We start from the raw sequence: 22,116 nt of genomic DNA on the forward strand, positions 1-22,116 counted from the left end.
TCAATCAAAGTGTAATAAACTTTTATTAAAAAAAGACATTGCCCTCTAGCAATTCATAAAACAACTTCCAAAATCTGTATAGGCGGTACAAATAAACATAAAATGATTCTTTAAAGACATAATGAAGGGTTCTGTCAACAACAATAAGAAATCAGAGCAGAGATGTATTCTTGTGAAAGAAATTGCACATTTTCTGTTGTTCTGAAAGCCCACGGCATTTCTTGTCAGTGGGGAAAACACGGTGTGCAAGATGCAAGAAATGGGTTTCCCATCAGAGCTGCATCTTATTTGTCTCATTTTTCCATCCTACCAATTTAAGTTTATTGTTGTTTAGAATGGGCTTGGTGCTCTGTGAATGTTTTGAACTTGCTGCGACACAGTTCACGTACTTTGAGCTAATCCCAACGATCTAGGACTTGGACATATAGTTAGATTCAGTAAAGTCTATTCTGACACTCTGCTCCTTGTAGACCACTCCTGGAAGGTTAAGCCCTCCCAGTTATTTAAACTGTATATTTAAAATGAATCCCTTTCCAACAATTACAATTATTAATACTATAACGCATTAGGTATAATACATTTTATTAAACTAGCCATTCTTTATTTTGTTTTGTTTTTTCAGGGGTTTTTAATTATAAAGAATACTAAAAATCCTAGGAATTAATTATAAAGGATACTAAAGCCTTGTATCATGTCTGGGTCATAAGATAATCAATTAAATGTAATGTTTATGTAATATATATCTACAAAAATGACAAAAGGGTAGGGAGGTGAATTTCAGGTCATCTAATCAGGATACAGCCACAATGTTATTTAGGAAACCAATCCTGCGTCTCGCATATCTATATGTCAAACTAAGAATATGTCTGTTTTTTGTTTATTGGAATGTAAACCAAAACTGAGCCATTTCAACCAAAGCAACGCTTATTTTAGGTCTGAGACCTGAGGAAAGGGATTTGTTGCCCTAAAGGTAGTCCAACAGCTCTTCAAGCTACACAGTTGGTTCAAGAAAAGATCTTACAAAAAAAATCCTCTCTCTCTTACTTATTGTAGAACAATTCCACAACAAAGAAAAAGAGCTCCTATTAGCATGCAACAGTAGGGATTCATCACTGAATTCTTTAGACATAACTGAGTAGAAGATAGAAGTCTAGAACCCCACTCTCAGACTCTCTTGGTTTATGCCCCATCCACTGAAACATAGAGCACATCGAGACCAGCACAGATCTATTATACCTTGTGCCACTGGTACTTGTCCCAAGGAACACCCGTGCCATACGTGCTCTGGTGATGGCAGGTTATCCCAGGCAGGAAAGGGAGGCCAGGGCCAGCAACTGTGCTGGTCCCAGCATCCTTACCTGGGGTCCTGCAGGCCTCCCAGGGCTACAGCCAGAGCAGGAAGTGTGGTGGGCAGTCAGAGTGTAGTTTCATCCCACATGGCTCTAGTTTTGAATGGGGTGAGCTGATGCCATGTGCACTGCCCTGCTTTTTTTTGGCATGGTTTTTTTTTTACCCTGGGATGTCCTGGGGTCAATCCCCCCTCCCATGCTGCAAGGTAGCAGTGTGGGGAATGCCTGCATGTGTGGTGTGTGGTTGCAGGCAGGTTTGCAGTGCCACATACCTCACATCCATGCTCGTCTGCACGAGGCCATAATGTCTCCGACAGGAACTGAGCTATTGAACTGAAAAGTGGAAAAGACTGGTCAAGTCATTTGGACTATCTTTCAGCAAATGCATGGTTGTTTTCTTGATCTTTTCAGAATGCTTTTGAGTAGTCAGCGAAGTCTGGGACCTTCCTTGCAGGAGGAGCTGCTTTCTGAGGAGACAAAAGCGCAGTATAGCAAACTTTATTATTAGGATTTGTACCTGATGCCATTTTTATGTACCTGATCCTGTTATTCCTAGTTACACCTCCATGTATGACCCTGAACACTTTGGCCAGGCACAGACATTACAGTTTTACTGGTATAAGTGATCAGAAACTGGTTTATACACATAACAGAACAGAAGCACAGCCCACATAGGCTGGTTTAAAAATTGTGGAACCCAGTCCAAGAATCCCACTCCCCCACCCTGCCCCAGGGTGAATGTGTGTTCTGTTTGCTATTGATCTAAACTATGCCACTTTACCCTTCTCCTCCATTTTCTTACTTGCATCCACTCACAAACCCTAAACTGGATTTCACCCTTCACATCAGACTCCACATAACAAACCACACCTTTTTGTTCTTTTAGTATGTAATTCTCTAAAGCACAACTCATAATTTCCTTTCTCTGTAAAGTAATCTTTGTTCCTTTTTCTGTGCCACTCCTTGGCAAGACTCAATTTACACATCTGCAAAATGGGAATAATGACATCTACAGCACAACTGCATTAGAACAAGATCTCATGGGACAGGGAGAAAAGTTCGTTACTGAGGGTTGCACAATAGGATTAATCATTTATAGTTGTATTGTAATAAGACAGCAAATTCATCAGCATGCCATATGATAAATCCTCTGTTGGGATTGTTAAAGTAGGTGTTTGTGATAAAGAGTTTGGACTGTAAGAAGTGTGGCAGGGAAGCTCTATACCCAAGATAGCTATTAGGGCCACGCGAAGCTTCAGTTCCTGATTTGATTCAGCAGAGATTCAGCAAAATTTGGTGGCCAAATCTCCTAATCTAAATCAAATCAGAGAACCTTTTAATCTCTCTGAATTGAATCGGAACCCTCTGAATCGATCTGGAGAGATTCAGAAAGATTTGGAGATTTGGACATAGAGACAACTTTAAATGTTTTTTCTACATACCTCTGGGTAGCAGGGGCTTGTGAATGCTGTAATGCTGGGGCACATGGAGTGTCCCACAGAAGCGTGGGGGGGGCCCCAGTGCACTCAGCAGCAGACCCAGAAGTGGACCAGAAGCACTTCCTGTCTACTCCTGGGTCCATTGGGGAGTGCACTGAGGGGCTCCCCTGCCCCCCCCCGGCTCAGCGACTGGTGCCTCCTGGGTCTGGGGGAGAAACCGGGGTCCCTCTGTGGCCAATCGCTGAGCTGAGGAGATGTGGGGGTTGGGATCCCCAGCATGCTCCCCAGCAGACCCTGAAGTAGACCAGAAGGACTTCTGGTCCACTTCCAGACTTGCTGCCAAGCACATGGAGCATCCCTCACTCCTGTGGGATGCTCCATCCACTCCAGCATCTCAGTGTTCACAAGCTGTGCCTGCTACCTCAAGATATGTAGAAAAAACTTTAAAGTTGTGTCTATGTCCGAATTGCTGATTCTCTGAATCAGCATCAAATCTTCAGATTTGGATTCAGCTGAATCGAATCAGGGACAGTGATCCGAATCAACGAATTGAATCACTGTCCCTGATTTGGCCCGAATCCAAATTGAATAGGGACCACTATGCACAACCCTAATAGCTATGAGTCACAGTACTGACTTCCCTGGAATCAGTACTGGTGGTGAAGGTGCAGTCTGCTGTCATTGCTGTGGCATGTATTTTTGCACCTTCACATAACTGTGGAACCTGGTGCTGCTGTCCTGGTCATGTCCCCCTCAGTTACATTACTGTTGAATTTACTCTCTTCCTAGGACACTATGGTGACTAGAATCTGGATGACACTTTGAAGGCACAGAATGTTAATTAAGGGCTAGATAAATGGAAAAGACTTTGGTGCCTAGGTTAAAAGTTAATTGTAATTTAGGTGCCTAAGTCAAGTGAGCACCCAAAATGACTTTGTCCATTCCATTTCTGCAGTAGGGTGTCTAACAGTTAGGTGTGGGGTTGCTCAGAGTTCCTGTGGCCTAAGTCCCTTTTTGCATTTTGTCCTAAGCGAATGTATTATATATTGAATAAGATAGTTGTTTGTGGGAACTAAGTCAGGAGAAGATGAAGTTCACACAAGCTATCAAGAGTCCGAAAATGCAAGTGAATATACGTGTTCCCTTGCACCTTTGCAGTCTTCAATTAGATGCTGGCATTTTAGTTTTGTTGCTTAGAATAATTTGCATTTTGCAGCATCATAAACTTTGGTATTTCCTAGCATTTAATAGTTAATTGTGCTTTTCTTTTTATTTAGTCTTCTGTATGTAATCTCCTCATATTTTAAAGATAAAAATGTAGAAGGATGGAGCTTTATTTTCCAAAATAGCATTACAGACTTGTAAAAAATGGTAGTAGATATAAATTTCCTAATCTGGAACTCCTTAAAATTTATTAGAAATACAAGGTATGCAGACCTTATGGAAATCGTTTATCAAGATTCATAAATGTGGTGTTAGGAGACCAAAGTTAGCCAGGTCACTATATAATAAATTAAGTTTATTTTCTACCTAAGAGGACTTTTACAATCTTTGATTTCTCCTCAGCCTGAAGAAGTGCATGTGTGTCCAAAAGCTTGCAAAGAAAGACATTTTTTTTGCTATTTTTAGTTGGTCTAATAGAAGGTATCACTTCTGAACCAAGAGTTTTAGAGTTTTGTATTTCTCCAGGTCACTGTAAGCACTTTATAGATTATAAGAATAAGAATGCAGGAAGCTAGAATGAAGGTTGCTGTGGAGATGTGACTAACTGCTGCTATAATATGTGAATATCATTAGCAAGGTATGGCTGCGAGTTGCATAATCTTGTTATGGCTGTCACTAATATAGTCTGTACTTATTGTTATATTTATTAACATTAAATATTGATGAAACATGAATTAAGATAATGCATCAGAAGATGGGGTCTTATGTCAGAGACTTCGGTTTGGAACCTGCTGAGTCTTCACTCCCACTCTAGGGATTGTGGAGATCAGCAATTAATTTAAGGCCAGATTTCTTTGTGCCCTAGAAACCAAAAGTGAAAGACCTGACCTACAGCTGTTCAGCTAATAATGATGGGCTACATGGCCCTCCTGAAGGCAGCACTTATTGTGGAAGGAAGCTGTGGAAGTAGATTTACTGCTACTTCATGAGGCAATAACTAACAATGTTTTATACATCCTAATTCCTGATGGTATTCAAGGAGGGGTGGGGGGGAGTCTTCCTATCACTGACCAGCTATCTCTGCTGCAAAGAAATAAGCTGTAATGTCTGTAGAGAAATTTCTTTGAGTAAAAGCACTCACTTTATCAGCGCAGAATTTTGACACTCGTTATGTTGTTTCGATACTGCAAACAAAGCAATGTGCTGCACAGAGCAGAGTAGGCATTTTCAGATTGCAGTACTAAAAGAGAGAAAGAGAGAGAGAGAGAGAGAGAGATACCAAAAACAGACAAGAATTAATGACATGATAAGGAGGATCTTGTCTACATCCAGAGAGAGATTGAGATAATGTCGTCCCTCAGTCACCCCCACATCATTGCTATGAAGTGTTTGAAAACAATAACAAGATCGATAATCTTCCTCTATGGCTAAGAGTGTTTGGCTAGGTTAATAAAGACTCATGGTCATTTGAGAGACCAGTTACAGATTTTGCTTGGTGGCACCTGACCTAATAACTTGCTGCCTTTTGCAAATTGATTTTTTCTTCACCTTCCCTTAGTAATCCTACAGTTTTGGCTGACGACCGAGTCCCCTGGTCAGATATCCCAGTCTTGAGTTTTCCCAAGAGACATATTTTGGAGAATATGGACACTTGAGCAAGTCACAGATATTCTGAAATATTCAGCTTTCCTTTTCGTTACTAGCCACAAACATATGTGCGGGAATACATAGGAGGGTCCACTATACTTTGTTGTCTAGATTGCTCCTATTGTTCTTTAAGTACTTACTACTTGAAAAAAGACATTCAAACCTAGTGGAAAAAATCTAACCTCTTAAACTATATATTAGGGGTGTGTGAAGTGGGCCCTGTTTGATTTGGATTTGGCCCGAATCAGGGACACTGATTCAATTCGTTGATTCGGATTACTGTCCCTGATTCAATTCAGCTGAATCTGAAGATTCGATGCTGATTTGGAGAATCAGCGATTTGGCCATAGACACAGCATTTACATGTTTTTTCTACATACCTTGAGGTACCAGCATAGCTTGTGAACACTGCAATGCTGGGGCAGATGCAGCATCCCAGAAAAATGCAGGGGGGCCCTCCACATGCTTAGTGGCAAACCTGGAAGTGTACTGGAAGTACTTCTGTGTCCACTTGGGAGCATCTGGGGCCTCCCCCCTGCACCCCCCACGGGGGGAGCCCGGGTGTCCCCCAGACCCAGGAGGCACCAGTTGCCGAGCCAGGGGGGGTGCAGGGGGGCCCCCCTGTGTGCTCCTTGGTGGACCTGGGAGTGGACCGGAAGTGCTTCTGGTCCACTGCCAAGTCTGCTGCTGAGCGTGCTGGGGAGCCCCCTGTGCTTCTGTGGGATATTCCATGCACCCCAGCATCACAGCATTCATGAGCCACCTGCTACCTAGAGGTACGTAGAAAAAACATTTAAAGCTGTGTCTGTGTCTGAATCACTGAATCTTTCCGAATCTCTCTGAATCGATTTGGAGGGTTCTGATTCGGTTTGGAGAGATTAAAGGGTCCTCTGATTCCATTTGGATTTGGAGATTCAGCCACTGAATCGGGCTGGTTGAATCTCCATCGATTTGAATCAGGGATTGAAGTTTCACACAGCTTTACTATATATTACTGTTTCATGATACAGTAGATTCTGTTGTGCATGAAGGTGCTGCAAAATAGTAATACTGAACAGTATTTATAAGCCTGCTATCTAGTTTGGAAAGATGACAACAAAGTTGACAGATACAGACACTAGAGGATCATATTAAAAATAATTTCCAGGGGTGGAACTCTTAAGCTCCAAAGGTCCAATCTAAAGCTTATGGAATAATTCCCTTGAACTTTGTTGGGTTTTGAAGCATACCATAGGAAAAATAAGTGAATGAAAATATCAAAGAATATGATAGGCTTTAACTAAGTAAGGAGAGAGATTAGAAATGGATAAAATGCGATCTTTAATATAGTTTTGTTTTCGTCAGAAAAGTTAAGGAGCAGTTTGGAAAAAGGAAGAGCATGTGGTGGTGTGTCCTTCTATTTCTTTGCAGAAGCTGCACAGATTGGAGGTTGGAGAATAGACAGGAGAGCCAGTTCTCTGTGTGGGGCCATGTGGAATGTGGGTTCAACTTCAGCTCTCCTCTTCACATGCTTGAACACACAGCTTCATTTGCACCATGGGAAATAGGCTGCACAAGCCATGCATTCCCTTAGAACAGGTGGAAACCAGGAGGCATATCTGCCATCCAACCTGTCCCAAGGTCAGCATAACTAAGTGCTGCCTTCCCCTTTGCTTGTGGCTTGTGACAAAGTACCAGTTATAGCCATGAGCTTTTCAAAGTAAAGTTCAGAATCAAAAGAAATGTCAAAATCCTCTTGGTCAAAACTTCAGTGTGAATATCAGATAGCCATACTGAAAATTCTTTTGAAGAGCACCAGAGGTATGGCCTAGTAAGCATACCAGAGATGAAAGGTTTGAGATATTTGATCCAAAAGCTGGAAATAAACCTTACAATAGGAGGCTTAAGGAGCTCAGACTATTCAGGGTATCAAAGGGAAGGTTGAGAGGTGACTTGATCACTGTGTATTAGTACTTAAGTATAGAAGAAAGATCTGGAGGTAGGGGGCTTTTCAACACTGATGACAAAGGCACAACAAGATCCAGCAGTTGGAAATTGAATTTGTTTAATTTCAATCTTGAAAAAGACAAGAGACGAAGTAAATGTAGCTTACCAGGGGAGAAGGAAACACCACTGTTGTTTGGAGCCTTTAATGAGAGAAGATAACTTTCTAAAAGCTGTGGTTTAATCCAGTTTTTGAGAAAAATTCCATGTGTCTATGCAGGTCAGGTAGCATATATGTTGTGTTCCTTTCTAGCCTTAAAATCTATAAATCTAGAGGACTGTGTGTTGCCCTCAATATGCTTATAAAACTGGCAGCTCTGCATTGTGACAGTGGCTGTATTCAAATAGTTTATTACAGAGTTTCAGGCTTTTACCTGCAAGTATTTGGAAGGAAGTTTCCCTACCATTTACTAATGGGTAGATCTGTTCCCTGATCTTCTGCTTTGGGGAATTCAGAGATGTCAACAGATGGAGTTGGGACACCTGACAAGATAGTACAGAATCTTTTCTCTTGGATGCTGGATTGTGCGATTAGCTCCCATGCTCAAATCCTCACCAGAATTGGAGGCAAGGATTTTTTTCTGAAATCATATTGGTTTTTCACTTATTTATTTGTCATTCCTTTACAAGGTGGAACATGGATTGCGTGCTAGGATTACCTAGGTATAGTCTACAGAATCAGGGATTAGGCCTGTGTGAAGCAGCTAGTATTCACTTCGGATTCAGATTCGGCCATTTCGGGGGACAGTGATTTGAACCAATGTCCTGATTTGATTTGGCTGAATCTGATTAGGAGATTCAGCTCCTGCCAAATCCCTGAATCTCCGAATCAGCCAGGCCCGGCCCATCCCCCGCCCCTCTCCCAGCCTGGCAATGGCTGCCTCAGCTCCCAGCACTTGGGAAAAAAAGTCCTAGCTCAGCGGGTGCTGCTGGGCAGGGGGGGCGATCCCCGCTGCCCCCCACTTCATGGGGGGGCTCTCCCCCCTCACTCCCTCAGCTCCCCAATGGGTGCTACGCCCAGCAAGCTCTGCCCCTTTAAGAAAAAAACTCCTCAAAAAACCCTGGACTCACTGCCCCCTGCCAGTGTGGGGCAATTCCTGCTGCCTCATACCACATCAGGGGCTCTGCATGAACCCCCAAAGCCCTGAGGCTGCTGTAGGACTGGTGAGTCCTGGGGCCTTTCATAGTTTTTTTTTTTTTCTTAAATGGCTGAAGCTGGTTTGGGCAGGGCAACTGTGGTGTGGGGCTGGGGGGCTTGTGCAGAGCCCCCCATGCAGCATGGGGCAGCAGGGATTGCCTCCCTACCTGGTAGCCCCTGCTGAGCATTGGGGTTTTTATTTATTTATTTTTTTTAAAGTACTGGGAGCTGGGGCAGGCAGGGTAGCCATGCAGGGGTGGGGGGGCATAGGCTGGGGGAGCAGGGGGCTGGCAGGGTTCCCCCCATGGTCCCGTCCCCCAGCCCCTCCTCCCCTTCCCCTAGTACTTACCAGTTCGGAGTCAACTGCAGCTCCCTGCTGCAGCCACCAGGGACTGCCTGAATCATCAAAGCTCTCCAAATCTTTTCCAAAGATTCAGAGAACTATGAATCAATTTGGACCTTTAAATTAGTCCCCTGTTTCGATCTGGATTTGGAGATTCAGCCACTAATCTCTTCGGGTTGAATCTCCTCCGAGTCAAATCACCAACTGAAGCTTCACATAGCCCTATCAGGTATGTGACGTTGCAAGGTCTCAAGCACTGGAGTCACCTAAATATTCTTTGTTCTCCACAGTTTAGGAGTGGAATATTTTAATCTTATTCAAGTTATCTGACCCAACCAGGATTACGTGGGTGCAGTTTAATGGCCTGTGACATTTGGTTAGGGTAGATGATCAAATGGTCTCTTCTGAACTTAACTTCTGTATAAGAAAAGCAATAAACGATCAATATATAGTATGATAAGCTACTCAAATACAGAAATTCTTCAGGCAGTGTGGATATAGTAAGGAGGACAAAGAACCCCCATGATTTCTTTTTTCAAGATTTTTGAAAAAATAATGTGCAGAAAAATGCTCTGCAAACAAACAGTATCACTGTCAAAGCCAAGTTTCTGAAATGCAAATAACATCTAAATCTTTCCATGTTATGATGTCAGTCATAAGCACCTGTGTTGGTCAGAGGGGAGAGGGGAGAATGAATATTTTAAAACAGCAAATGTGGTAATTGTAGGTGTTGTTTTATTTCTAGGTGTTAATGTTTCTGTAGCAAGATATTTATAAAAACCAACGACTACAATTTGTTTACTCTAAAAGAGTCAGGGAGCCCAAAGGGAATCAAGCTGCGAAGCAAAGCAGCTGAGTAGGCAAAATGATATACAATTACAGTCAGTGAACCAAAATGCACAAATTAAACAAATGAAAAACTCCAGTGGTGTCCCACTTTGTGAGTAAACCCAAAACATCCAGAAGTGGAAATCTAGGGTCAGTATATTCCCAAATAAAAAATAAACAGCTTGTGTGTCCGACATTCAGAATTTTTTACAAATGCTTTCTGTAAGGAACTGAAAGTTGATCAGTTTTTGTTTGCCATGGTCTAGTCCTCAAAATTCCAGTATGCCACAATCATTAATATAAATGTTCCCTGCCTTTCCTGCCATGCACTCCATTGTGCCAGTGATGCCAGCTCTGACTGCATACATGTCCATTTCTCTCACAACTATCTTTGCATCTTTTTTCATAAGAAAAGCCATGAACACACCTTTCTGCTTGGTGGGTACATACAAACATTAGGGAAGGTTTTATTGAGTTAAAAATGGTCACCTGATCTAAGGTAAGTTGGGTTGGGGGGTCTAGCAAGGGGGCTTGGGGGTACAGGGGAGCAAGCAGGGTGTGTGGGGAGAATGGGGGGGGAAGATGGAGTCTGTGGGAGGATTAGGGGACAGGTGGAGAGTATTGGGAGAAAAGCTGGGTCTCTGCAGGGGTTCAGGGGGAAAAGCAGGGTCTGTGGGGGAGATCAAGGGGAAAAAGCAGATCAGGGGGGGAAAGAATTGGTGGGGTCCAGGAGGGTTTGGCAGGATTGGGGGGGGGGGTGTAACAGGTAGCCCACTCTAGGCTGCCTTAATGTGGCCTGCACACCTGTTCCTGGGGCAGCCACCCTCTTACTGTTCTGCCACACCTTGTTGATAGTTGATTAATAGGTATTAATTAGCAGGAGGCTGCCCTTGTACTGCCCTGCTGCCAGGGGGCGCTATCTGAGGCTCTGTTTCCTCCCCTACACCGCAGTCCACACCTCACCAATGGAATAGCTGTTGTCTCAGTTCTATCACTATCTGGCCCCTTCCTGGTCTCTCTGGGTCTTCCTTCCTTTGATGCACGCTCCCTCTGGGGCTAAGGCTCTCTCTGGCCCTCTCTCACTCTGTGCCCTCTTCTCTGGGGCCTTATCTACAATGCTGCCCCCTCCTGGGGCTCTCTGTGCCCACACTTGGGCTTCCCAGTAAGGCTGCCCCCTATCTGGGGCTCTCCATGCCCACACTAGGACTCCTCAATAATGCTGCCCTCTCCTGGGGCTCACCAGGCCCAACTTGGGCTTCTCAGTAAGGATGCCTGCTCTCTGGGGCTCACCAGGCCTGTACTGGGGCTTCTCAAATGCCCCTCTCTGGGCTGGGGTCTATGTACCCCATACACTGCGCCCCTACTGGCACTAGGGTCCCCACGCTACTGTGGGTTCCCCATGAGGCCTCCTCCAACCCCTAATAGCCTCACCCAAACCACCGGTTCTAACAACAACAAAACACAAGCCCTTCAGCTATAACAAAAACAGAAGCCAACCAGCCCAAACAACATTCGGTCCTACCAGTGACCCTTTAACTCTCAGATGCAGCCCCTGCATCAGGTTTTCCCTCTCTCCCAGGGCAGAGAGCTCTTTCCTCTTTGGTAGCTGGCAGGGAACTACCTCTGTCCTCCTGTCTGTGCTTTATATAGGAGCCAGGCCCTGCCCCTTTCAGTCAGCTGACCTCCTGGTTGCCCCGGCAACCCACAGCTGGGCTCCTTAGTCACTGCTAGGGCTCCCTCCGTAGCAGTTTCCCCTCTTCAGGAGCAGGGCTCCTCAGTGCTCTGTGACAGGGGGGAAGAAAGGTTTGTGGGAGGGGTTTTGGGGATTGTGGGGGGCTCTCCCTCTCCCCTGGACCAGAGCTATTTTTAGCGGCCCCTCACCCCTAGATAAACATCTCTCTTGGTGAATCTCACCTGCCCCTTCCCCTCCCAGACTTTGATCAGCTCCCAGCACTGGTGAACAATGGTAAAATTGGCATTGGGAGTGGCTTGTCAGTTGGGGGCTGCTAGCTGGTTGTTGTGGGGGGGGTGTCCATCTGGGGAAGGGGCAAGTGGCCAGGGGACAAAAAATAGCCTGGTACTAGGGGGAGGGTAGCAAAAGTGCAACTCTGGGGCTGGGGCTTGTGCCTGGGCTTTCCCAGCTGAGGCTTTGCTGGGAACTGTAGAGAAGTTCAGTTAGATCAGTTTTGCCTGACCCTGTCTAAGTTAGACTACCTCAGAGGTTCAGTTAACTTAGGTTGGGTCGGCCATTGTTAGACTGATCTAACCTTCCTGAACTTCTGTACTGTTTGCATTTAAACTGACCTAACTAGCATTTTAACTGTTGGGTCTGTGCCTGGGTGAACTAAATCAGATCAGGTGGCCATTTTAATGCAATCTAACCTCATCCTAACCTCCTCAAACATCTGTACCTACCCAGTATTGCTTCCATTTTTTAAGGCCTCATCTGTATCTCACACACTTTTCCTTACTGCCTGTGAGAAGACAGATATTGATTATGTCTAAGGTGGTAGCAGTCAGGGCTAACATAGTATTTTATTTATTATATGTTAAGGCAAGGAATTTCAAAATGGCCTATGGGCATTAGGCCCAGAGCCTTCACCCCTTCTCCCCCAATTTCAGTTTGATCTAGGCAGCTAAGTCCCCTAGGTTCCTTTGAGAATCTCTCACTAAAGTAATACAGAATAAATGTCCCCGGGGTAAAACAGTGCAAATTCAGTAGTCTCTCTCTCAAAGATCCAGGTGTTGTTTGAGAAATAAGGAAGAAGAAGGCCACGTATGCCAGAATAATTTCTCTCCTGAAATCACTCCTGACCTCTTTTGAGAACTCTTAAAACTTGTCTATTTGCAGGCAAGTTCCAAGCTAGGTGGTGAAGGGGATGAGGGGATCTGCTTTTCAGGAACCACATTTTCATAAAGTGATAATTCTTGTGTAGTTGACATATTCCAGGTACCAGTAACGAGCCAATTTGGGCTGGTTCACTAGAACCTGGGGGTAGGAGTGTGGTGTGTAATGGTACAGTTGCATTCCTCTTTGATTCCTGCTCCACCTAAACTTTGAAACCAACTGCATGGAAGGAGTAGCAGTATTTGTATTCATGCACTGAAGGAGGCAATTGGCATCATGGCTCATTACAATCTACCTGTTTCCTGCTAAACTCTCTTCACTCCAAAGGTGTTAACTATGTTCTCTCCTTTGTAATTGTCTTGATGTTCCATTATTCAAACTCTCCTTTCTTCTGTAATTATTCTGTCTATTAGCTATTCCTGGTAATATCTTTTGTTATTTCATAACTCTGCAATTTGTTTTTTTAACTCTAGCTAAAAGCTATCAGGTATAGCAATATTAACTCCGATGAATATTACCAGTGAAGTATTGGGTGCACTGTCATGACACTCAAGGAGGCTAGATTTTGTTTTACACACCTAAATAAAAATGAATATTTAACTATAATTACTAGAGGACCAATGTAAAATGCCTTTTTACTGTTTTTTGCCTAGTTTGTCGTGTTTTTTTTAAGTTAATATATTTTATAGCTTCAAATTAATGTGTATTCCAATAAAGTTATATTTGTTTTTGCTTTGATCTCAAACTGAATAATATAGTGATAGATCCCAGCATATTAGTAAGGCTTCTAGTTTCTCTTTAACTAGAAAAAATATGTATTGACACCATCTGCATCCCCGCTTTCAAAATCCTAATCTGCCCAAACATCAGAGTACGCAGTACAAAGGGAATTAAGCTTACAAGAAATAATGGCCACAAGCTAGCAGAGAGCAGATTTAGATTGGACATTGGGAAGAACGTCTTCACAGTTAGAGTGGCCAAGGTCTGGAACGGGCTCCCAAGGGAGGTGGTGCTCTCCCCTACCCTGGGGGTCTTCAAGAGGAGGTTAGATAAGCATCTAGCTGGGGTCATCTAGACCCAGCACTCTTTCCTGCCTATGCAGGGGGTCGGACTCGATGATCTATTGAGGTCCCTTCCAACCCTAACATCTATGAATCTATGAAAGCTAATCAATCAGGGGAAGGGGCAACGCATGACCTATTATGGGAAAGGAACTTGGAATACTTAAAATAATAATAAGAGAGATCTAGTGACGTAAAAATGGAGGGTCTGGGAAACAAGAAAATAACTAAGAAAGGCAAAAATAAGAGCATTTCCAATGATGCTGAGTGATATCTTGGGCTAATGTTATTAGCTATAGCTGTGAATAATGGATTTGGATAATATAAATTATGGGTTAACCCACCAGTCTCTTGCAGATCCAAGAGGTCATAATCATGTAACAATATGGCAGTTTCTAGGAATTAAATTATAGCCACAAACTGGGAAGTAACACACTGAGCACTGCAGTTTTGATGCGGTCTGTGGAAGATGTGTTAACAGTCAAGCCATACAAATGTCCTTACTAATGACTAAAGGAATGATATAATCTTCTTACCATTTTTATTTCAAAGGTCAAAGTTCTATAAAAAGTTGTGCTTCAAACAAATAAAAGGAGACTTGTGACTTCCTCAGAAATAACTCAGTTGCTTATCTTTTAAAGCTTCTTAGTCAAGTGAGCAGACAGATGACCATGAAATATATCTGATTTAGCTCCAGCTGAGGATATATCAATTTGAGAACTGGGCATAGAAAATCAACCTAATGACTGGTTCATCAGTGTCCTCCTGGCTACCGAACAAAAACAACAACAACAAAATGAAAACAGCAGCAACCAATCCCTACAGGTCACTAGCCAGAATAGCTCTACCATTAAAAATGAGATTAAATAACTTTGCCACCATATCCCCCAGAGTGTCCTCATGTATCTGTGCAATTTTCACAATAGAGGATACTGTCTGTGATAAAAAGAATTTGGAAAGAAAAAAATATCTGTGGGATATATTGTATCTTGGGGGGTTCTAATATCCTTCAAGCAAATATTAGATTATATAACCTCTCCATTAGTACTTGAATAAAATGGCTAATTTGGGAAAGCATATGACTCTCAGAATGGGGAACTGGAAAATGAGAGAGGGCCAGAATTAATCAAAAAAGGGGATAAAGGATTTAGTTCCTCTGTTATGGAATAATTTGATAAAAGTCAGATTTGCCTGCATACGAATAGGGAGGCCAAAAGTTACAAACATATGAACAGAATTAGCAGTAAGATGGAAGTCACTGATCTCTGCTGCCAAAGCATTCCATTTAAATACATACTATAGTATTCTTATATTTTATCCAAGGATTCCTTAGGCTTTTAAAGATGAGTTGGAAATGCCAGACTGGATGAGTAACTTGGCTGCACAGACTCTGTAAGTGTATTACTGTACAGATATTCTGGACTTCTGTTCAAAGAAGGCTGGAGTTTAGAGGGATACCTATTGTTCTGTGCCTGGAAGGTGAACAGACAGGGCCTTTTTACTGTTCTGAAGAAAGTGGGTTGTATCCCCAGACTACTGAAATCATTTGCTCACTGCATCAAGGTATGAAGGCAATCATAGTGTGTGAAAACAAAGAAACAAATGCCTTTGACATCAACAGCAGGGTAAAACAGGGGTGTGTCTTAACCCCATGCTCTTTAACATCTACTTTCCATTCCTGATTCTTTGTGTTCAAGGACAGCAGTGATGGCATTTATCTTCAAACCAGACTAGATGGAGGCTTGTTCAACATCACAAGGTTTAGAGTGAAAACCAAGGTGAAAGCTGGTTCTGAGAGGTTTGCTATCTGCAGATGACATGGCTTGAGCTGCCCACAGTGAATCTTCTGTGCAAAATTTCTTGGGAACATTTTCTGTGTCACGCAACAGTCTCAAGAAGACTGTGATCATGTACCAAGGGGTGGAAGAAACAGTGCTTGACATCTCTCTGGAGGGTAAATCTCTTGGTGTCATTGACAGTTTTTACTACTTGGGTTCTATGTTCAGCAGGAATCTTGACCTTCAGACTGAACTGACTAATAGAATTGGAAAAGCAGTTAAGAATTTCAGGCTATTACAAAAACATGCATAGACTAACAATAAACTATCAAATAAGGTGAAGATGTGAATCTATGAGACTTGTGTACCTTAACCCTTCTTTACCGTAATCCTCTACACCGTTATATGAAAATTGTGTATTATACAGAAAACTAAGACGAGACAGGCAAGATGGATCTTGATATCTGTCAGGAATTACGTGAAAAAAAAATCTTCATTTTATTATCAGGTTTACTCAAACACTGAATGAGCTTTATAAATATGTGATCTGTGAATTAAACAAATAAATACAAGTATGTTGGGTCATTACAAAGACTGTGTAGTGGGATTCCCTACAGCAAGGATGTCAAAGATTCAGCTCCTTGGAACCTCATCAACCAGCCCCAAGTGCTGGCAGAACCAGTCCTGGCCTCCCCAGTCCAGTGCCTGCTCTGGCCAGTCTCGGATATGAGGAATTGAATCCTGGACTGGCCAGAGTAGATGCTGGATTCTGCATGTGAGGGTTGTGGTAGGGAGTCATGCATCTCCTGCATGCTGGATCCAGTGCCTGCTCTGGCTTGTTCAGGTCTGCGCTGCAAGTGGCACCTGCCCCTGAACAGCTGGAGCAGGTGTTGCATGAAGCTTGCATCTCATACCCGCTAGAATGGGCCCTGGATCTGGCATGCAGGGGGCTGGCAAACATTTCCCTCCTAACATGCCAAATCCAATGCCTACTTTGGCTAGTCTGGGACTCTGCTGCATGCAGCACCTGTATGTGGCTCATGTCCCAGACTGAAGCGGGTGCCATGTGTGGCACAGTTTTGGACTGGCTGGAGGTGATGCTGTGGGTGTTGGATTGGGCATGCTGGGTGTCGGGGACAGGGGGCAGGACCTGGGCCTGATATGGCCGACAAGATTGGCTCTGCTTTGTTCACCTGGCCCATAGATCACTCTGGCACTACTCAATTGGCCCACCAGTCCAGATGAGTTTGACATTCCTGCGCTACCCTAATGCAGTTCTCTCGGACTCCCCTTGTCAGAATTAGCTACTGTACTGATGTATAAGGAATTTCATGTCAGTGTGACCTACAAATTCAAGGATTTTATCCAAATCCCATTGAATTCAAGTTGAAGACTCTGATCTTGATGGACTTTAATTAAGGTTGTTAAGGACTTGAACATAACTTTCACCCTTCTCTAACTTTTTATACTTTCTTTTGCTATTCAGGATACAGTTAGATCTAAAGGAACTTAATTTATTTCCATGATAAATCAAATCTAGATTTAGCTCAGAATTTTAACGATCTCAAATTGTCGTGTCACGATAGCAGTCTAATTTTGATTATTTTGTAATTCTGTTAATTAGAAAAAGAGGGTTTGGTGCATTAGTAAGTGGAAAGTATTTTCCAATAAAATTATATACAAGAAAAATCTCAGACTTGTGCTGAAAACTTAATTGTGGAAACTAACCTAAAATTGACAAAAATAAGCCATACTTGACAACCAAGAGCTGCGATCAGGATCCAGCCTGAAATCATACACATTCTGATGTTCCTATTATTTAAAAATTTGTGGTGGTACAAGAAAATAGTTTCCTATTTGTATTACCCCATTTATTATAATGTAATCATACTTATACTGCACTACTTATCAGAGGCCCAAGTCAAGATGGTGAGGAGGCACTGTTTTTGGGAGCCATACTTAGCCAGGGTCATAACCCTAAAAAAGCTTATGACAAATGACATCTAAAGGATAAAGAGAGAGAGAGAGAGATAGTCAATTATATTTTAAATATCTAGCTACATATTAATTATTTTGTTTATTATTATAAATATACAGAGTACACATCAGTTGTCTCTCTCTCTCAATTTAGCCATCAGTAAGTGGCTGATTTCTTATAAATATCACCAACAGGGCAGAAGAAATAAAATAGCAAACAAACAAACAAACAAAACCCTCCTGAGTATACCTGTTATTTTTCTAGTGGTTAAGGTTTTCAGTAGCTTATACCAATAATTATACAGCCTAGGAATGGGTTTCTTTAGACAGGATTTGAGATTCTAGGAAGGTCTCTATTTATTATTGGCATGTCATTTTATAAAGGGAACCATCCCTCCTGAGAAAGTGTTTTGTTCTTTTGCTGCAGCAGAGGCCTCATGTCTTTCTGATTAGTGAGGCCTGTACTCTGCTGGGCTACATTCCCGTTTAATCTTCTCACTTACCACCTAGCTAGCAGAATTTTTGCACTAGTAATAGACATTCTAATAAGCTTCACATTTAGTACTGTAAGAATGTAGTTTTGCAAGGGGAACACAGTAGCTACCATTACACAGACAGATTCCTCCTTCTCCTCTCTTCTGTTGTAGCATCAACAGTAGAATGTACACAACAAGGAAGGCCAAAAGGAATAACAGTAATTCTACATTCCTAAAAAAAAATCTTATATATAAAAGATCATAATTAAGCAGCCATACCTGTACTTGAAGGACCCCCTGGGCTGTAGCTTACAGATATCTTCGCAGCAGCAGCCACTTCCTACACAAGCTTCCCACCGAGCTTTATCCTACAGGTCTCAGAAACTGCTCCCCACAACATCTGGTTTTAATTTGCTAAATGTTCACAAGATTCAACAACGCAGTCAGCTATAAGTATTTTCACCATCCATATCCTCTAAAACCCTTGCCAAAGAACTTCTGCAACAAGAAGCAAATGTGTACACCTGAAGGTTCCACTTGGAGGGAGCGGGAGAGGTTGGGAGGCAAACAACTTTTGAGGTCCTCTGTATAAAAAAATATTTATTGGTCATAACCTATTTTTTGTGTTGTGTTTTTGCTTTGCATTTTAACCTTAACGCAAATAGCCTGTGTTTGCTGATTATTTTTGATACCCTGTAAGTAAAAAAACCCCACACATTTTTAATCGATGCAAACAATGACACTGCTAAACTTTGTCCAGCACACACTTGGTAAAGTTAATTGTCTCCAGCATAAAATCTATTCATTGACAACTGGAAACAAATGTTTTCTATTAAGCTTAAAAAGCAATATTCATTCTATTTCATTTGATCTATATTTAGTTCTGTGCATTACAATGCATGGATATTTCTCAAATTACAGGAAAAAAGGTACAGCACAGTAATTATGAACAAGTAATAATAACAAAGCAATCTGTGCCAGTGTGATGGAGAAAACAATTTCAGTGAAGCTACACTAGCAAGCCTCAAGTGCTTATTATAAGTGGCTACAAGAAAAAGAAGATTTGAAAAATGACATGAAATATTTTGAATGTATCATTTTTAATTCTAGCAGGTCAAATTTAGGAAACAGGCAGGACATGTTAAGTGAAATTGAATGGGATAAAGCACTGAAGAGAAAAGGCTGTCAGGAACAATTGCTTAAAACTAGAAGGATGAACTACTTAAAATAAGATCTTACAGCTAGAATGAACATAAAGGTAGTTAATTTTTTTGTGACCTACAGTATCAAACTTGTCACTATCCCTCTAAGATAAATTCTAAGCAAATTGTCAAGTACATAAGAGTGGTGAAAGTAATTTTATTTGATAGAAGAGGTCTGCCTTGGTAAACAGATACATTCATTCAATGCATCATTAGTCCCAAAGAAGAGTGATGAGATTCCAGCCAAAACAGAAGAAAATTTTGTTAGCTGATATAGCCAAAGATATTAGATTGTCTGAACATGGAGAATCTGGTGGAAGAGGGTTCATCCTCAGTTCTTCATAGAATAATGGAAAATTAGGGCTGGAAGGGACCTTAGGAGGTCATTTAGTCCAACTCCCTGCTTAAAGCAGGACCATCCCCAACTTGGTGGAAAAAGCTTATGATCAAAGCAGTAAAGACTGAGAAAGGAAAGCTTATTAGACACGATGACTGCCTATACACATGCTTGGGAGTGAAGGTGGGGCACTTTAATTAGAGCAGCTCCTGGACAGCTGCTCTAAATAAATGCCTCACTGTCATGTGTATTAAGCACCCCACGGCCATCAAAAATGCATGAGATCTTAACGCACGTGATGCTGTGGTGACGCTGGAGTATTCTAATTAGAATATGAAGCAGACTTGATTGAGTCACATTCTAATCAGAACACCAGCAAGCACTTGTCTAGGCAGCCAATGGGCATTATTCTCTTTCACTGCTAAATTGCCTCTATATTTCACTAGATGACATATGACTTTTCTTGGCACAATGACATGAATTACTTGTGCATGCTTAAATGCCTTATGTAGCTAGGTTTCACCTTGTGCAACTGTTTGCTCTTACTGTCCATGCTCAGAACAATTTAGTGATTCCCTGGAGGAGTCTAAGTCCATTTATATTATTTTGGAATTCAACTCCACCCTTGGTTTATAGAAATTGCTTGAAAACCCTTAATATCATAGCCACTTAAAAGCCAAGACTAGCAACTATTTGATGCTGGAGGTTAACTGGAATCAATGATTAGGCCTATCTACCTCTAGCTTGTATATCAGGCACTCTGCTGGGATGTAGCAGAGGCAGGTTCAAGGTGGGGGACCTGAGGTGGGGAGGGGGAGGACCTGAGGTTGAGGGGGACCTAGGAACCACATCCCATGTATGATAACCAAATGGTCTAATCACTAGGATTTTGGATGTAAAGAAGGAGGATCCTAAATCTGGTGCCCACAGAGGAAGCTCAGAAGCCCTGCTAACATATGCATGCTTATGCAGTCAGGGGGAAGCAGAGAGTAATGTCTTAGCATAACTTCAAATTCCCCTTTTGAATAACTGGAGACCCATGTGCCTTCTGTACAGGAGGATCTGTCTTTGCAGGTGTCTATATTAGGCCTGTGTGAAGCAGCTGGTATTCACTTTGGATTTAGATCGGGCTGATTCAGGGGACAGTGATTCAATTCAGTGATTCGAATCACTGTCCAAAATTGATTCGACTGTATCTGGTTTGGAAATTTGGCTGCTGCTGAATCTCTGAATCTCTGAATCACCCAGGCCCATCCCCTGCCCACTTGCGCAGCCCCAGAAATGGCTGCCCCACCCGGCCCAGCTCCTGAAACTTAAAAAAAAAAAGCCCCAACTCACCGGGTGTTGCCAGGCAGGGGGGCAATCCCCATTCCCCCCACTGCCCCATGATGCATGAGGGGGCTCTGTCACAAGCTTCCCAACTCCCACTCACTGTCCCAGACCCCACCATGGCTGCTGCACCCACCCCAGCTCTGGCCCCTTAAGGAAACCCCCCCAAAAACCCACACTCACTGTTTCCTGCCCAGTGGGGGGGGTGATCCCCGCTGCCCCCTGCTGCCCATGCCATATGGGGGGCTCTTCCATGACTCCCCAAGGCTGCTGCAGGAGCTGGTAAGTCCTGTTTTTATTTTCCTTTTTCTTTTTTTTAAAGGACCAGAGCTGGGCTGGGCAGGGCAGGGCAGCCATGGGGTGCAGGGGGCTGGGACAGTGGGGGGGCAGGGGTTCATGAAGAGCCCCCCATGAAGTGTGGGGTAGTGGGGAGCAGTGGTAAGTGCCCCCCTGCTCAGCAGCACCCAGTGAGTGGGGCTTTTTTTTAAAGCATTGGGAGCTGAGGTGGGTGGGGCAGCCATGGTGGGGTGGGGGAGCGGGCAGGGATCGGGGGGCTGGGGGATCAGGCAGGGCATGGAGCCTGGCAGGGGTCCTCCCATGGTCCCCTTCCCCCCTCCTCCAGCCCCCTCTTCCCCCGCCCCCTACTTACCAGCTTCAAGTCCGGCTCCAGCTCTCTGCTGCAGCAGGTGGGGATGACCCGAATCATGAAAGCTCTCTGGATCTTTTCTGAATATTTGGAGAGCTTCAGATCAATTCAGAGCTTTTTATTGTTCCCCTGATTTGATTTGGATTTGGAGATTTGGCCACCGAATCGGGCTGAATCTCCTCCGAATTGAATCAGCACCCAAAGCTTCGCACAGCCCTAGTCTATATGCTTCCCATTGAAATGAATTGGAAAACTGGGTAGTTCTGCAGGGTAAGGTAGAATTCCCCACCAGGAGCTCATAGGTTCCATATTTTCTCCCTATTCAAAGTATAGGAAAAATATGCACCTACACGGGTGAGGATAGAATGTTTTCCTGATCCTGGTCATATATATCATTATTGGCACGTGCAGACAGTTTGCAATCCTATTCCATGTGGAGTGCAGTGGCACAAATATCCATATTGTTGTGCTCTGGGGTGTGCTCTACTTGGGTAAGTACAGAGTTCTATATGTACAGCCTTGGGAAACTGTAAATCATGAAATTGTACCTGGCAAAACCCCACTACTAGCA

At 43.1% G+C, this 22,116-nt stretch overlaps 1 long non-coding RNA gene across 1 annotated transcript; it reads right to left on the reverse strand.

Moving 5' to 3' along the window:
* LOC109285433 (uncharacterized) lies at window positions 1–18,442 on the reverse strand. The gene is made up of 3 exons (XR_002093171.2): window positions 18,311–18,442; window positions 5,094–5,192; window positions 1–1,816 (listed from the first exon to the last, which is right to left on the reverse strand). It is a non-coding gene; the product is annotated as an uncharacterized LOC109285433 (long non-coding RNA).
* Between the last annotated feature and the right edge of the window lie 3,674 nt (window positions 18,443–22,116).

Source organism: Alligator mississippiensis, chromosome 1, assembly GCF_030867095.1.
Source record: "Alligator mississippiensis isolate rAllMis1 chromosome 1, rAllMis1, whole genome shotgun sequence".
NCBI classification, from domain to species: domain Eukaryota; kingdom Metazoa; phylum Chordata; order Crocodylia; family Alligatoridae; genus Alligator; species Alligator mississippiensis.